The sequence below is a fragment of the Ahaetulla prasina genome, chromosome 3 (assembly GCF_028640845.1).
Source record: "Ahaetulla prasina isolate Xishuangbanna chromosome 3, ASM2864084v1, whole genome shotgun sequence".
In the NCBI taxonomy this organism is placed as follows: domain Eukaryota; kingdom Metazoa; phylum Chordata; class Lepidosauria; order Squamata; family Colubridae; genus Ahaetulla; species Ahaetulla prasina.
Genome location: NC_080541.1, coordinates 51,637,112 through 51,650,487, shown reverse-complemented (window position 1 = coordinate 51,650,487; position 13,376 = coordinate 51,637,112). Strand labels below are relative to the sequence as shown.

Below are 13,376 nucleotides of genomic sequence, written 5' to 3'. Positions count from 1 at the left end.
GATTTTGAAGCATAATTGAACAACTTTCTTTCCTTTAAGATACTCATGGAAAGTTTTACTGTGATAAATAGTTTAGCCTAACTATGCATTCCTTTCCAATTCTTCCTTCCTGCAAGCTGGCTCCTTTGGCTAGTAAAAATTGTTTTCCCCCCTCAATAACTGAAACTATTGTTAAAAACAGAATTGAAGGAATAATAAAACAATAAATGTTTTTAAAATAACCTAAAATGAAAGATGAAATCTACTTGTGTTCTTTTTGTAATCCCAATTCACCCATACATATTAAGAAAAAAAGCATGGCATGGAATAAACAGATTTTTTTAAAAAAGTTAAATCTGTCATTAATTATTTTTTTCTGGGAAACAAAAAAATGAAAGGTTAATGGTGTTTGTTTCTTTGGAATTCAAAATAACTGAAATGCACAATAACCCTTACATGTGCAGCTTATTATAAGAATGAATGTTTTATTATGTAAAAACTCTACTTATACAATAAATAAATAAATAGTTTAAAGATTATTCTAAATCAGAGTAAGGAATAATGTCTAAGGAATATCAGCAATTGGTATAGGGCAGTGATGGCTAACCTTTTTCCCATTGCGTGCTGGGGGGGCAGGGGGTCACGCACATGTGCATGCGTGCCCACACTCATAATTCTATGTACTCTACTCCCACGTATGTGCACGCGACCCCCCCTGCTCCTGGCACACGATGGCCCGGTAGGCCCATTTTTCTCTCTTACCTGGCTCCAGAGCCTTTCCAGGAGTCTGTGGAGGGCAAAAAGGGCCTTCCCTACCTCCCGTGGAGGTCCTCTGGATTCCAGAAATGGCCTGTTTGCCAACTTCCGGTGGGACCAGAAATTGGCAAACGGGCTGCTTTTGGCCTCTGGAGGACCTCCGGGAGTGTGGGAAAGACTGTTTTCACCCTCCCCAGACTCCTAGAGAGGCTCTGGAGCCAGGTGAGAGAGAAAAACAGGCCTTCCCCACCACACCCTGAGGCCATCCGGAGGCAGGAAACAGCGTGTTTCCCTACTTCTGGTGGGCCCAGAAAACCCGAAAATCAGCTGGCCAGCGCATATATGCACACCGGAGCTGAGCTCGCGTGTCCACTGATATGGCTATGCGTGCCATCTGTGGCATGTGTACCATAGGTTCGCCATCATGGGTATAGGGGAACTCCTTTTGGTTATTGAAGACTATTGGTTATTCACAGGAAAAGATAGTACAAGTAGCCCTTGTCTTGCAACCATTTGTTTAGTGACCATTTGAAGTTACAAGGTACCAACAAAAAGGACTTATGACTGTTTTTCATACTTAAAACTGTTACAGCAACCCCATGGTCATGTGATCAAAATTTGGATGCTTGGCATCTGATTCATATTTACAACCATGTAGTATGACTATCTTTTGGTCACATTTTTTGACCTTCTGAAAACAAAGTCAATGGGGAAGCCAGATTCACTTAACAAATATGTTAGTAACTTATCAGCTGCAGTGATTCACTTAATAACTATGGCAAGAAAGGTTTTAAAATAGGGCAAATCTCCCGAAGGACTCAGGGCGGTTCACAGTCAAAAACAACAGAAAAACAAATAATACATAAAAAAGCTAAAAGAATAGACAGTTAAATTCAATTGATGCTCTAACTTTTAAATACAAATTTAAAACCTCATTTAAACCCTTTTTTTTAAAATCCCAAGTTTAAAACTACGTTCAAGCTAGTCCTGCTCTTCGAAACAGCAGCGTCTTCAGCTCACGGCGGAAGGACTTGAGATCGGGGAGTTGACGAAGCCCCAGAGGAAGCTCGTTCCAGAGGGTAGGGGCCCCCACAGAGAAGGCCCTCCCCCTAGAGGTCGCCAGCCGACATTGTTTAGCTGACGGTATCCGGAGGAGGCCCTCTCTGTGAGAGCGCACTGGTCGGTGAGAGGCTAATGGTGGCAGTAGGCGGTCCCGTAAATATCCCGGTCCTAGGCCATGGAGCGTTTTAAAGGTGATAACAAGTACCTTGAAGTGAACCCGGAAGACCACTGGGAGCCAGTGCAGTTTACGCAGGAGGGTGTCACATGGGAGCCAAAGGTGCTCCTCTATCACCCGCAGCCGCATTCTGGACCAGTTGGAGTCTCCGGTACCCTTCAAGGGAGCCCCATGTAGAGAGCATTACAGTAGTCCAGGCGGGATGTAACAAGGGCATGAGCAACCGTGCATAAGGCAGCCCGATCCAGAAAGGCGTAACTGGCGTATCAGGCGAACCTGATGAAAAGCTCCCTGGTGACGGCTATCATATGATCTTCTAAAGACAGCCGTGCATCCAGGAGGACGCCCAGATTACGAGCCCTTTCCGTGGGGCCAATAGTTCGCCCCAATGGTCAGTGATGGAATTAGTTGACTGTACCGGGCCGCCGGCATCCACAGCCACTCGGTCTTGGTGGGATTTAGTCTGAGTCTGTTCCTCCCCATCCAAACCCGTACGGCCTCCAGGCACTGGGACATCATTTCAACAGCCTCGTTGGGGTGGTTAGGGGTGAAAATATAGAGCTGGGTATCATCAGCGTATAGATGACAACTCACCCCAAAACCACGGATGATCTCACCCAGCGGCTTCATATAGATGTTGAACAGAAGGGGCGAGAGAACCCGCCCTTGCGGCACCCCACAAAAGAGGCCGCCTTGGGGGCGGTCTCTGTCCCCGCCAACCCCGTCTGCGACTGGACGGAGAGGTAGGAGGAGAACCACCGATGAACAGTGCCCCTCACTCCAAGTCCCTCGAGTCGGCGCAGCAGGATACCATGATCGATGGTATCAAAAGCCGCTGAGAGATCTAATAGGACCAAGACAGAGGAACAACCTCTGTCCCGAGCCCTCAAGAGATCATCAACCAACGCGACCAAGGCTGTTTCCGTGCTGTGACCAGGCCGGAAACCGGACTGGAATGGATCAAGATAGACAGTTTCATCCAGGTACTGGGGCAACTGTCGTGCAACCACACTCTCGACAACCTTCGCCACAAAGCGAAGGTTGGAGACCGACGATAATTTGCTAAACTAGCTGGGTCAAGGAAGGCTTCTTGAGGAGGGGCCTCACCACCGCCTCTTTCAAGGCGGCAGGAAAACACCCTCCATCAAAGAAGCGTTCACAATTTTCTGGAGCCAGCCTCGTGTCACCTCGGGTGGCCAAAACCAACCAGGAGGGACACGGGTCCAATAAACATGTGGTCGCATTCAATCTCCCCATTAACCTGTCCATGTCCTCAGGAGTCACAGGATCAAACTCATCCCAGATAATAACATCAAGACCTGTCTCCTCCACCCCGTCTGGATCCACCCAGTCTGTGTCCAACCCCTCCCGAATTTGAGCGATTTTATCAAACAGATATTGTCCAAATTCCTCAGCTCGACCCTTTAAGGGTTCCTCTACCGCTCCCTGATGGAGGAGCGAGCGGGTCACCCTAAACAGGGCGGCTGGGCGGTTATCTGCTGATGCAATGAGGTTGGAAAAATACTCCCGTTTTGCCAGCCTCATCGCCACTAGATAGGTCTGAATTTGAGACCTAACTAGTGTCCGGTCAGATTCGGAGCGGCTGACCCTCCAGATACTCTCTAGGCGTCTTTTCCGGCGCTTCATTTCCCTCAGCCCCTCGGAGTACCAAGGGGCTAAACGAGATCGGCACCGGGTCAGAGGCCGCAAAGGCACGACTCGGTCTAGAGCGCCAGCCGCCGCCCGATCCCAGGCGGCGACCAGAGCTTCAGCCGAGTCGTGGGCTAAATCCTCAGGGAATAGCCCAAGCTCCGTCTGGAACCCTTCAGGGTCCATCAGGCGCCTGGGACGGAACCAGCGAGTCGGTTCCGTCTCCTTGCGGTGGGGGTCAGCGGTTCGAAAGTCTAGTTGAAGGAGCGAATGATCTGACCATGACAAGGGTTTGATAACTAACTCCCCTAATTCCAGATCATTCAACCACTGTCCAGAGACAAAAATCAAATCCAGAGTGTTCCCCCCGATGTGAGTGGGGTCGTTCACTAACTGGGTCAGGTTCAAGGCCGTCATGGAAGCCATGAACTCCCGAGCTGATGTGGATGCTATCCCCACCGACGGCAAATTGAAATCCCCCATGACCATAAGCCTGGGGATCTCCACTGCCATCCCGGTGACCATCTCCAACAGCTCAGGCAGGGTTTCTGTCACGTAGCAAGGAGCTAGGTACGTGATCAGTAAACCCACCTGAACCCCACGGCCCCACTTCACAAGGAGGGACTCACATCCGGTTATCTGTGGTACAGTGATCTCCCTCGGCTCAAGACCCTCGTTGATATATGTATGTATGTTTGTATGTATGTATGTATATATGTATATATGTTTGTTTTCTGAGGTTTTCGCGGGTGTTTGTATGTAGGTCTTTGGTTATTCGGGTTTTCTCCCGTGTAAAATTGGAAGTGTCTTGGCGACGTTTCGACAAAGTCTCATTCGTCATCTTCAGGCTTCAGCTTCGTGCTTCTGGGAGCAATGTGTGATTGCAGCTGTTTCTTCCTTTTTAACTGCTAGTGGGGGTTTGAACTGATTGGGTGGGAGCTTGGCTATGCTCTGATTGGATGGGGTTTTTTTGTGCTCTGATTTTTTATGCTCTGATTGGTCTGGGCGCGGCCAGGCCCCCTCCCAAACAGGACACACCCCCAGCCAATCAGAACATAAAAACCCCCCATCCAATCAGAGGCAGGAGCAATTTACAGAAATGACTTCTTCCCTGCAAGCTTCCCCTTTACTTTGGAGGAAGTAATCACCAGCCCGCCACTCAAGCATCCGGACTGTGACCACATGTCTATTGGGGTACTGTGATAGCTGGAATTTTGGGGCTTTTTGTTTGTCCATTTTTCCAGCAGTGCCTTAACTTTGAAAAGTCGTAGAACAAATGTGTGTAGGCTAAATACTGCCTGTAATAAATTCCTTCTTAGGAGACATAGGATTACTTGTGGACATACTTTAATACTCACATTCTATCTTATCTTTGTTTCACAGTCAACATTTACAAATGAAAGTAAGGCATCCTATTAAGCCTTGATATAGGATCAATTCCAAGACCAACAATTTTAATTTAAGATACTTTCTGGGAACATATTAATGGTACTTGTGATTTGGATCATACTGATGATCGCTAAATTGTAACTATGTGCTGCTATCCTTTGGTCATACGTATTTCTGTACTCAGAACTGGTAGTTATAGTCTGGAAAAAATCACAACAGAATATACATAGTTACTAAATAACTTTTTTTTGTGGAAGGAAGGAGAAATTTATATCCTGAAGTTTGAGGTATGTAGAACTATGGATTACATAAAGCTGCTTGAGGAAGTCTGGCTGTCTTAATTATAAATATTTTTCTTCCTTGCCTTTATCTTCCTCCTCTTATAAAGAAGGAATATAAATGAAATGTATAGGTATATATTTAATTTTGCTAGAGCAGTTGCTCAAGTTAATTATAAAATTAAACACAATAATACTTGCAAAAATAATAGTTGTACTTATGGTGTATGTTATTTCCATGAAAAAAAATCATCAGGTTTATGGTTGTTTGGGACAGCTTGCATGAAGCAGATTAATATGATTCAGTACAGGCTACAGCTGCTATCGCATTCAATTAGTTCTTCTGGAGACTGGAATTTCCAGACAGTTCTGAACATTGGGAGGGGAAAAACTCTGCTGACGTCAGGAACTGCTCCTGGGAATGTTTTGCATTCTTCTTCCTGGCAGTGGTCAGGTGGCTTCCAGCAAGAAGGAAGGAACAACCTCTTCCACAAAGGAGGAAAATATTGGAAGAGGGGGAGGCCGAGAACAGTTTATAATACTAGTATTGTGGAGGAGTCACTTTTATTGTAAGCCAGAATTGAAATTAGAACCAGATGCCTTGCATTTAAAAGCTGCATACATGTTAAATGCATCTATTAACGACTATAATGTTTGGAGTATTTGGCTGTCTGCCACTTTTTAATCTCATTGATCTGTAGGGAGAATAAAAAAATGTTCAGAAAAACAGGTTTGTAACAAAGCTTTTCTTTTTAGAGCACAACTAGTGCAGAAGTTGAATATAATATTAAACAACCAGAATAAGTGATTCTGTTTCCCTATAAAAGCACATATACCCAAATATAATATTTATTTCTGTTAAATAATATATTTATGGTGCCCTAAAAAGTTATACACATGCTTGTGCAGCTGAAATAGTAGGTACTCATAGTATTGTATCTCCATTTATTTGCGAAGTTGCAGAACAGAAAGGTGAGAAATAAATAGAATAATAAATACTGTCTGTAGTCTATCCAGTGAAACAGCATGTATAGTTAAGACTATATTAACTGTCAACAGTGCTGCTTATTATAGAACAAATATTGAATGTTCACTACAGAGAACTCTTTTTAAGAGATTTGCCATTTCTCATAGAGTTGCTGTAAAGTTTATTAGGCAGGTGAAGGCTATGAATTTGTCTATATGGCATATAGAATGCAAGAGAAAGTGATTCTACACATTCTGCTTGGATGGGGATTATGTATTCCATTGTTTGTTTTCTCTTTATTTCATCTGAAGAGGTACCTTGATGGGATCAGCTCTGTTTTCTTCCAAATTACAGATACTACTATCTTCTTTCCCATTATGTGAACATGTTGCTATGTGTAATAAATAAGGATCTCAAGCTAAGGGTCTTTTAAATGACACCAGTATTGTTACTTAAAATGCATTAAGCATAGTTACAATCCATGTTTAACAGTAATACAGAAAGTATTCTATTTAAGAACTTGGACTGAAAATGTTGTTAGCATAAACTGAATGTTGAAATTCTGAAGAGAGTTTGAATTTTGGAAGCAATATTTGAATATCTGTTCATTTATGGCAGTTAAGGTTTAGTTTTGTATTATACATTGATTTATATTTACATTATGAAAAATGGTAAAGAGACCATTTTTATTCAAAATGACCAGAAAGCATTGAGCATCATATAGGCATTGTTGCTGCTTTTTGATTTCATCATACTATATTGTAGAATAATACTGTTTTCTATGCCTTTTGCTATTTGAGATTGTCCAAATGCTGTGTTAGTTCCATGACTTGGGAACATCCTACGGAAAATTCTCCAGAGCATTGTGCAGATTACCTGTGTTAATAGTACTACACTGTTCGGTGTTGTGAAATAATAGCCAATAAACAGAGAAACAATCCAGACATAGGAAACTATGTGTAGGAAGATTGTATCTTTGGATTAGGGTTACAGTTATACTCCCCTCAAAATAACAGTTTTATAAACTGGATAGATGCTTTGACTAAGTATTATTGTTTTTATTGGACACAGGTGGTCTTGGTTATTTAAATAGCCTTATCAGCTTAGATAAACCAAGGATCTATTGCCAGCTGGCCAATGGTAGGCAGTCTGCTATAATTGCTTCTCCTTGGTCTTCTTGGCTTATTTTAGTTGTCTCCATCAAAGCTGCTACTGGAATTCTGTCATCTCCTGACTTTGACATTTCTTTTTCCTGTTTTTCTCTCCAGCCATCATTGATACTTCTTTTGTGTATTTCTAGATTTTCTGAGAAAGTCTTAGTAGAAGATGTTCTGCTAAGTTGCCATTCAGTTGCAGCTGTCTTCTGCTACTAGTACCTGGCGTCTTCACCTGTTCCAGCATCAATCTTTGAGACTGTCAGAGGCCTGCTGTCTAGCTGCCTTGCAGTTGCTGTCACTTGCTCCAGCAGGCTCTTAATGTGGAGGAAGGGCTGTCTATTTTTCTCTGTCCCTCTTTTTTACCTTACAGAAGACTACAATGTGCTACAATATCATCTCTGCTTCCCACTTCATTGCAGTCTCTCTTTTGGTACTGATGTTGCCTTCTAATGCTACTACTTCTTTAGGTTCCTTTCTGTTGTTCTGAAGCTTTTCATCCTTGTTCCACTTTTCTACAGTTAGTAGACAGCACTCCGGTGACAAGCTTCTCTACAAGAGAGGAGTCAGAACTTCTCTTCTTTACCAAAATAATTGATCACTATATGGCAATTGACCTCTTGATTTGATCTGTTTCTCAGTACCATGTTTCCCCAAAAAATAAGACCCTGTCTTATATTTTTTTGAACCCTGAAATAAGTGCTTGGCCTTATTGCCATGTGCTCAAAAGCCCGATTGGGCTTATTATCAGGGGATGTCTTATTTTGGGGGAAGCAGGGTAATATTCAGGTGGAACTCTTAATAAACACAGTGGGAAGAACGGAACATATCATTCTGCATGATTCTATTGAGAGAATTCATTTTAACTTTTAGTGCTTATTTAGGGCAAGTTTGTGTAGTGGTTAAGGTGTTCTGGTGCTAGCTCTCTGTTAAGCATGAAACCTGGCTAGCTGATTTTGGGTCAACTACTTTTTCTTAGCCCAGCCCTCCTAACAGGATTGCTGTTATGGGTAAAATAGGATAACGAAACATTATGTACACTGCCTTGGGTTGTACAAAATAGATGCAGGATGTAAACTGAATAATAAATAGAATAAATTGCTTGGGGTAGATTATCTTTTCTCATATTTATCTATTGCACCATAAACATCAACCATTTTCTTCTGAAATCCTCTTCAAATATGATGAGGCATAATTCTACAAAAGGAAGATCATTTGAGAGCTGTTATCTCTTATAGAATAAGCTCCTCGGAGAACCTTGCCTAGGTACTATATTACACTTTGTCAGTGCTGGGTGAAAACTTCTTTTTATTTGAAATTTTAAGAACAGTTTTGTGTTTTTTTGATATTTCACTTTTAGTGGTTTTACCTTGGTTTTACTTACAGTGCCTTGTTTTTGTCCATTTTACCTTACTTTAATTACACGTCACATGTTTAACTTATTTATCCATGTGGTTATTCTGAATATGAAATAGTTACATAGATACTGCTTCCAGTCAATATATTTATTAGGAATAGAGAGGTATCATATTTAATCGTTAACTATATACATTATATTTAAGAATATCTGTCAGAATTCTAACAGTTATATAATCTGATACTGTTCTAAGCAGCATTTAGCGATGAACAGAAGGCATTCCTGTTACTTTTCTTTCTTCACTGTAGCACTGCATTTCTGCAAGAAGAGAATGGCTGAAAACTGTGGTTGGTAGCTTTTCAAAAACTAAATTGAATGCTTATGTGACTCCAGTGAAATGTGGATAATTGTATGTATTTCCTGGTATATGCTGAGTTGAATCTGCAGTTTCCTGCTATATGGGAGGAGTTTACACTGAGGAATTTCCAGAAATGTTGAGAAGTGCTGACTCATAGTACACAAGCAAGTGATCCAACTGAGGTTAGTTTCAGGGAGGTTTTGGAGTTCTTGGCTGAAGCAAGTGAAAAGTATTGCAATACATACAGTTTTATTTTTAGCAAGGTAGTGGGGAGGCTATGTTGCTTAGCATAAAATGATTGCTGACCAACATTTCACAGTTTGTGAGATATTTTCTTTATCTATTTTTAGCATTTGGAAAGCAAACTTTTGCTGAAATTATTGGTCTTTGCTGTTTTTCCTCAGGCATATTCTAAGGCTCTGTCAATGATGCCTTGACTATTAAACCTATTTAACAGTGGCTTTAAATAAGCAGTTATCGATATTCCATTAAAATTACATGGAATTGTATTATATACTTGTTTGTGGTTTATACATTCCAAAAACTGGCTTGTTGTTTAAAAAAAGTATAATACTGTAAAATATTGTCCTGTACTGTATTTTAGATAATGTGTGGTGAGGTGTTAGTACTTTATTACTCAATGTTTCTAAAAGCATAAAGTTTCTAAAATAGAAAAAGAGCTCTCAATAACAAGGGTTGTATTCAATCCTATTCAGAAGTATTCTGAAGTATGCCACACTGAAAATAATGGGACTTTTAACTCCCAAGGACAGATGAATAAAGCCTCAGTCTTTGGATTTTTTTTAACTCAGAGGTTTTTTTTATAGTTTGTTCTTCTATTGGAGTGTTTACCCAGGGATACTTTGCAAACGCACACATAAAACTCATGAACATATATTTAGGAGTCCCTATCTAATGTTTGGTTTGAATTTCATCTTGTGTATTGTTCCAAAGCCCATTCCGATATGTTTAGTGATAATTTCAAATGAGCACAAATATTTGGCCACTATTGCTGAAAGAAAAGAAACGTTGCTTTATTAAGTAGAAACTGAGCTTTTATGAAGGATTCAGTTTTCAAGAAGAGGCTTGATCTCCATTATTAGATTATTGGTTACAGTTTTTAAAATATGTAATTAAAATTACACATATAATTATAGAATGGATTGTTGAATATTATCAATTTACAATATACAATTATATAATAGTATAATTTATAATTGTTATGAAACAGAATATAATTTTTTGTTCATATTCTCTCATTCACACACAAAGCAGAAAGCAAACAGAAGAAATGGACCAAATGTTCAGAAAGCATATTCTTTTTAAAATTGTTTAAAGATCGTTAGATCCTCTGAAATCAATGAGACTGAAATTAATTGTTGCTAAATTAAATCTATTTGATTTTAATGAATTGTTTTTACGCTTGGATCCAGTTCATTGTGTGCTGAAAACTGGTCTCCTAGTTGCAATGGCCTAATAATTCCTAGGCCCGCTGGCGGAAAACAAAGAATGAATGTGATTGAACACAAATTGCGATTAAGCCCTACACTGTGGCAGTAGGAGCAGCAAAACGTCATTTCTTTCTCCACAATTATTGCATTCGTAGAGTGTTGCCTGACAGCCTTGTTTAAGGTCATCCAGTCCATCCATGGAAAGAAGGGCTCAGATGATCATCCTCAGGGCCGGGCAGTGGAATTTATGCAAAACCTGATAGATAAAATTGGTCAGATTCTCTTTCAGTTTGAATCTAAGCATGGTGTCCCTTATGGTTATTGAAAGCTTCCAGGATGGTGATTTCTGGGTGGGTGCATGCAGTGATTAATGTGTCACTGCAAGAGAGGGCTTTCCGAACACACTTTAAGGAGGACAGGGTCTTCCCCCTACATAAGAAGCCACCATTAGACCCCATCTTACTGGGCAATTTTTGTCCAGTTTTTCACCTTCCCATCTAGGAATGGGGGTAGTGCATCCATCCTTGCTCTCCTTGACCACTTGGCAGCTTTCACTACCATCAACCATGGAATAGCTGTGGGATTTGAGATTGGGCGATGCAGGGTTGGGCTGGTTGTACTTTCTCCATGGCTATTTTCAGTTGGTGTTGATAGGGTGCAAGAAGTCCAGTCTGCTGCAGCTACTTTATAGAGTATTTCAGGGCTTGCTGTTCTCTTGGCTCCTTTTTAACAGCTACATGAAACCACTGGTGAGATTATCTGACACTATGGGATGAGATGCCATCAATATGCTACTGATACCTAGCTTTACATCTCCATCCCTTGTGACCCTAGCAAGGCTATTGTTAACCTTTTGTGGTGCCTGGATGCCATGGGGACCTGGATGGGGGACAGCAGGTTTCAGATGAATCCTGGTGAGATGGAGTGACTGTGGGTATTCAGAGCCTTGGGAGCCAGAGGTTTATCTTCTTTAGTTCTTGATGAGGGTATACTACCCAAGACAGAGCCAGTGTGCAGCTAGACTCACAGTTCCTGCTTAAAGAGCATATGGCAGTCATGGCTAGGAGAACCTTTGCACGACTTCATGTTGTCCACCAACTGCACCCTTTTCTGAATTTTGAGGCCCTTCCTGCCTCACTGATCATCTCTTGTTTGGATTATTGCAACACACTCTATAGGGAGCTACCCTTGAAGATTATTCAGAAGCTACAATTGCTTCAGAATGCACCAGTGAAGATAGTTTTGGAGGCCCCTACGATGGCATGTGTAACACCATTGTTATGTGAGCTGCACTCATGTTGCTTACCACCTTTAAAGCCTTCTATGGCATAGGTCAAGAATGTCTATGGAATCTTATTTCCCCAATGCAACTGCCTCATCCCACTAATGCTGTCAGAAGGGGCCTATTGTGGATCACATCAGCTAAGGGATTTCAGCTGGTGGGATCCAGGAGAAGAGCTTTTCTGCCATGCCCTCTGCCCCTTGGAACATCTTCCCAGAGAAGAAATGGAAATGAGATCTGTTCCCTCTCCTTTAGCCTTAAGAAAAGCCTTGAAACGGCTGTGTCAGTTGGCTTGGAGTTCTGAAATAGAAGCTGTAGGCTAGAAATGGTTGGTGCAGTTTGGTGGTACCACTATCTCACTACTCCAAACCCAGGGTTTGTAGTTTGTTTTATTTTTTAAAATATTAACCTTTTTTGTTTATAATTATTTTTATGTTTGCATATTTTATTTAATTGTAAGCTGCTCAGAGTCACCTCAAACCGTTAGATGGGCAGCAAATAAATTTAATATTATTATAATAATGAACAATTCTATACAAATGTAAAATATTAACCTGTAGAGCAAATATAATATCTATCAGTGAGTTATTTTACTTCTGGATTTTTTTAATTGTAGATGTATTTTCTGGGGTTCTATCTAAGCTTTGGAAAAGCACCATGTGCATGTTTTTTTTAAACTAGAATTTCTTATTCAATCCAAACTTGAGATGTAAATTGTCTGATACTAAAAATGGGGATGACCTGTAATATTGATTTTACAATTGGCATTTTTTAATTAGTCAAAACAGTCAATTAAGTTTTGATTCTTATTTTTTTAAGCTTAGCAGATTTGCTTTTTCTAATATTAAAATATTTCTTGGACTTCACAGAAGAGTTAAGTAGAAACGGATCATATTTGTGAATCTGTTAAAAGGAGAAAATGTTCCTTCAGTAGGACTATACAGAAAACTTAATATTGTATATCAGGTTATTACATAAATGGTAAGAATAACAGTCATTCAAAGGTATACAGAGTTAGTGTGTATTTATATAGTTAGCTTCTATATAAAGCTTCTGGTTCAAAGGGGTTTCTGCTTTGGCACGCTGCATTCTTTGCAAGAGTATGCAGTATGTTGAACCTAGAAAGAACATGGTGTTTTGTCAGTGTTCAGTGTAGACCTTGGAATTTGTTCAGAGAGGAGGAACAAAATTCATAAACCAAATGTCAAAAATCATATTTAGATGTTTCTACTTTTTGTAATGGGTACAGTCTGTAGTTAAAAAGCCTCCAAGATTGAATTTTAAAATACAGGCCAAATAACTGGTTTTTAATTGATGTAGTGAATAAGTCACAATATAGTCATAAAATAATCTAGGCTTTGCTGAGAGGCAAAGTTTAGAAATGTATAACATTCCAGTTGTACTTAGAAGAGAAAAGCCAGGATGAGCAGGAACATTCCAGCGTTGGCAAATTTAGCAAGTTTTTGCTCTGTGTCACATTTGTTTTGCAGAAAATGTCAAGTTGCTATAGTAGACATG

General features: G+C 40.6%; 1 protein-coding gene across 4 annotated transcripts in view; it reads left to right on the top strand.

Moving 5' to 3' along the window:
- The window catches only part of SPIDR (scaffold protein involved in DNA repair), a 192,556-nt gene that overhangs the window by 89,801 nt on the left and 89,379 nt on the right, over positions 1 to 13,376 (top strand). The window lies entirely within an intron of this gene.